Here is a 5,338-nt window from a genome sequence, read left to right as displayed (position 1 = left end):
CTGTATAATATATACAATAGTTTTCTATCTGCAGTATATACTATACTGCAAATATACTGGCTACTGTATAATCATATACTGTAGTTCAGCCGGCATGTTGCCGACAGGGCTGGTACCTGGCGGCACCGGCCCAGCCGACAGTAGTACCTGGCGGCACTAGCTGACAGAGAGAGTAAAAGTTTGGAGTGAAGGGCTGCCTTATTAAAATGTATGTTTACACTAAGTAAGGATGTAAGTATATAATCTTACTGCCTTCCTCCAGGAAGAAGGATCAAATGGAAGGGTAGAATGCATCATTCAGGCTTCCATCCAGCCGCAAGATCCGTTGCCGGCATTGCCGGTTTCAGGACTGTGGATAGCAGTCCAAGGGAGGACTTAAGAACCTTCAGCAGCAGAAAGGTCTCCCACTGTCAGCTATCATAGCCGGTGTTATAATATTGTTTTGTCCTTTTGCTCTTTCATACCTCACTCTGAACCGTTTGTCTGTTGATCTTTTCATACTTTGTTTACTTACTTATCAAGTAATTCTGTTTCTTTAGTATTTCCTTTTGTTTATTCCATTTGTATCTATTTGGTTTAATTAGATTTACTTTGAGGATCTAACATAGTTTGTATTACATTTATTATGGGGTCTGCTAATTATGTTCATGGTTGTTTCAGGGAATAATCTACTGAAGTTTAAGTTGAATAAAGCTTGGGTAGCAGCAGCCAAGTCTTTTAATGTCACAACAATTTATTCAACTTAGGCTATGGAGAAACTATTGAAGCCTGCCCGTTTGGATCTGGACCCTAGCCTCCCTTCTGCAGCAAAGGAATGGCGGCATTGGCACAAGACGTTTTCCAACTTTATTCAAGAATGTGGTGAAAATGCACCAAATAAATTAAGGACACTCGTGAACTATGTCAGTCATAATGTGTATGAATACATTGAGGAGTGTGTGGATTATGATACTGCCATTTCTACGTTGGAAAAGTTATATGTTAAGGCACCTAATGAAATATTCGCCAGACATTTACTTGCTACTCGCCAACAAAAGGCAGGGGAAACTTTGGATGAGTTTCTGAGAGAATTGCGTAAATTAGGTAAGGACTGTAATTTTAAGCCAGTTAGTGCAGAAAAATACAGAGAGGAGTTGATCAGGGATGCTTTTATAAATGGCCTGGCCTCACCTGTGATTCAGCAACGTCTTCTTGAAAATAAAACTCTAGACTTACAGGCAGCTTATGACCAGGCTTACTCTTTAGACCTAGCCCAACGTAATGCTAGTTTTTACAGTCACATGCTTCCTCATGTTGGGCATACTGCTGCTGTGGTTACATCGGATCATGCGCTTATCACAGATGATCATGTGAAGAGTGGACCAACGTCTGAGAGCTGTGAGGTAACTGCTGGAACTCAAGTATTAGCGACTACTCTGTCCATGAAGAGAAATTGCTTTTTTTGTGGAGGTCCCTATCATATTCGTGCACACTGTCCAGCTCGGGATTTTATTTGCAATAAATGTGGCAAGAAGGGGCACTTTGCAAAAGCGTGCCTGTCTAAATCTACATATGGTGGTAAATCTACAACAGCTACAGTATTTGATCCCTCACAGTCATCTGTTCTTGCAGCTAATGCTGGTACCTCTTTTCCTCTGAGCCTCTATCGGGCAGCTACCTCGACAACAATTAAAGGACGGAAGTTGACAGCCCTTGTCGACTCGTGCAGCGATGACAGTTATATAGATGAAGAGGTAGCGTGGGAATTGAAGCTACCAATACATCCCACTGATAAAGACGTCGCTTTAGCACAGAAATCTTTGCATACAAACTCTCCAGGTTATGTCACTGTAGACTTGACTCTTCATCTTAATGGAGAAACTTATCCATCCACGCGTCTAGCAGTAATGAAGGATTTATGTTCAGGAGTATTACTTGGTCAGGACTTCCAAGAGCAGCATCAGAAAGTGACTATTGAATACGGTGGGCCGAAACCAGCGCTCAACTTATCTGGTGGTAACCCCTACTGTTTGTTGGCAGCCGCTGCTGTGGATGAACCTTCTATCTTCCAGCATTTGTTACCTAATTGTAAGCCTATTGTCACTAAATCTAGACATTACTGTAAAGATGACAAAGAATTCATTGTAGCGGAGACTAGTCGTCTCTTGGCTGAGGGTGTTATTGAGGATAGCATATCACCATGGAGAGCTCAAGTTGTGGTGGTTAAGGATTCCTTTAATCGGCATAAGAAAAGGATGTGTGTTGATTATTTGCAAACTATAAATCTGTTTACAGAACTGGATGCTTATCCATTACCAAGGATTGACACCATGGTTAATGAACTCTCAACATATTGCGTATTTTCGACTTTTGACTTGAAAAGCGCTTACCACCAAGTCCCACTAAAGGAATCAGACAAGAAGTATACAGCTTTTGAAGCCAACGGACGTCTGTACCAGTTCTGTAGAGTACCTTTTGGAGTTACCAATGGAGTTGCAGCCTTCCAACGAACTATGGATAAGTTGGTGAAAGAAGAAAACTTACAAGGTGCTTTCCCATATTTGGACAATATCACTATTGCTGGACACACTCAAGAACAACATGATCAGAACGTGCAGCGCTTTCTTGAGGTCATCAACAAGAGGAACCTAACTCTCAATTCTACTAAAACTATTAAATCTGTGCGTACCATTAATATTCTTGGCTACTGTGTGGGGAATGGTGTAATAAAGCCTGACATGGAAAGACTCCAGCCTCTACAAGAACTACCACCTCCCAATAGTCAAGGATCTTTAAAGAGGGCAATGGGTATGTTTGCTTATTACGCTAAATGGATACAGAATTTTTCTGCTAAGATTCAACCACTAGCAAGAGTAAAGAAATTTCCTTTAGATGAAGAAGCTTTGCAGGCTTTCGAACTACTCAAACAAGAACTTGAAGGAGCAACGCTACACTCTGGATGAAAATTTGCCTTTTGAGGTCGAATGTGAAATTCACTATCACATCGTAGAGAAGGAAGCCATGGCTATCGTGGAGGCTGTACGTAAGTGGAGTCATTTTCTTGCTAGACAACACTTTGATCTCGTTACAGACCAACGTTCTGTGGCCTTCATGTTTGATAACAGGAAACGCACTAAAGTTGAGAATAATAAGATCCAGGAATGGCGGATGGAACTCGCAGCCTTCAGTTATACAGTACATTATCGCCCCGGTAAAGAGAATGTGGTTCCTGATGCCTTCACCCGAGCTTTTTGCGGTTCCGTGGTTTCTACGTCATCTACCCTCACTGAACTACATGGGAATCTGTGCCATCCAGGAGTGACTCGCTTGTTACACTTTGTGAGATCGAAAAATCTTCCCTTTTCCACTGAGGACGTTAAGAAGGTCTGTGCTTCTTGCAGGATATGTGCAGAATTGAAACCAAGATTCTACAAATTCCAAGAAGGAACACTCATCAAGGCGACACAACCAATGGAGAGATTAAGCATTGACTTTAAAGGACCAGTTCCGACGGCCTCGCGCAACCCATATCTACTTATTGTGGTTGATGAATATTCTCGTTTTCCTTTCGCTTTTCCGTGTCCCAACATGAACACAACTACAGTGATTAAGTGCTTAGAACAAATATTCAGCCTGTGTGGGATGCCTCAGTATATACATTCGGATCAAGGAACCTCATTCATGTCCAGGGAGCTCAAAACCTATCTCGCACAGAAGGGAGTTGCAACAAGTCGAACCACCCCTTTTCATCCAATCGGCAATGGGCAAGTGGAGCGGCTCAATGGTACTGTATGGAAGGCAATCCAGCTGGCACTCAGGTCTCGAAATCTTCCCGATCAGTACTGGGAATTAGTACTCACTGATGTGATACATTCACTTAGATCCCTTCTGTCGACAGCAACTAATGTCACACCCCATGAACGCTTTTTTGGATTTCCGCGCCGCTCATCCTCGGAGAGCTCTCTGCCTTCGTGGCTTATGTCGTCAGGACCGGTATTATTGAGGAAGTTTGTCAGAACAAGCAAAAATGAACCCCTAGTGGATGAAGTTGAACTATTATCTGCTAACCCAACATATGCTAACATTAGACATCCCAGCGGACGAGAGTCAACGGTTTCCTTACGTGACTTGGCCCCATGCCCTAGGTATAACTCTGTTTCTGAAAATCAAGAACTACCTTCTGTTCCATTGTCACCAGAGGCCATACCATCTCAATCTCCAGTGTCACCCACGACAACCCATCAAGAGTTTCCAGAAGGTATGGGACTTCACCCAGAAGCTGAAATTAGAACAGAGGCTGCATCACCTCCAGTACGTAGATCAACCCGGGTGTCAAGGGCTCCGAACCGATATGGGTGGGATTGATTACTTATGAAGTGATGTAACCAATTTTATATCTAGAGGGGAAGAATGTTATAATATTGTTTTGTCCTTTTGCTCTTTCATACCTCACTCTGAACCGTTTGTCTATTGATCTTTTCATACTTTGTTTACTTACCTGATGGAGGGACAGTCAAAGCAACATATCAAGTAATTCTGTTTCTTTTGTATTTCCTTTTGATTATTCCATTTGTATCTATTTGGTTTAATTAGATTTACTTTGAGGATCTAACATAGTTTGTATTACATTTATTATGGGGTCTGCTAATTATGTTCATGGTTGTTTCAGGGAATAATCTACTGAAGTTTAAGTTGAATAAAGCTTGGGTAGCAGCAGCCAAGTCTTTTAATGTCACAACAGCCGGCACAACCTTCCTGGATCCTTGTGTCCATAAGGGAAAGACTGAGTGACTAAACAGCTGCTTATGTAGGGGCCCGGCCTGCCCCGCAACCCACCCGGCAAGCGGTGAAATTGCAGGACGACGGCCACAGGATTGCGATGGCTAAGTCATCGCTTAAGGACAGAGAGGGGAGGCAAAAGGGTCCTGTATCAAGTGTAGAAGAAGGCGGCAGGATTGCTGCCACTTCCCCACAAGAGTGAAACAATGTTTCAGTATCGGCGCCAGAAGAATAACTATTCTTCAGCCTAGGGTCTGCCGAATCTATCAAGTGTAGAAGAAGGCTGCTGCCGGCGCCACACCAGAAAGAAACAATGTTTCAGTATCAGCGACATCCTAGGCGGCAGAAGAATACCATTCTTCAGCCTAGGGTCTGCCGACACAGGACTAGTCTTCTAGACCACAGGAGAGTGGCGGCATCATACTACCACTTAAGGTGTGGCCTAGGGAGGATTAGCCTCCTATGCCACCAGCTATAAGCCGGTAGGGGAGTGACTACTCACCCTGCAGCTCTGCCGCTGGCAGAAAAACTGAATACTCTGAGGTTTTGTCGAAAACCAAAGCCAGGATCTCGCCGGCAA

The sequence above is a fragment of the Palaemon carinicauda genome, chromosome 19 (genome assembly GCF_036898095.1).
Source record: "Palaemon carinicauda isolate YSFRI2023 chromosome 19, ASM3689809v2, whole genome shotgun sequence".
NCBI lineage: Eukaryota > Metazoa > Arthropoda > Malacostraca > Decapoda > Palaemonidae > Palaemon > Palaemon carinicauda.
Note: the sequence above shows the minus strand (reverse complement) of the source record.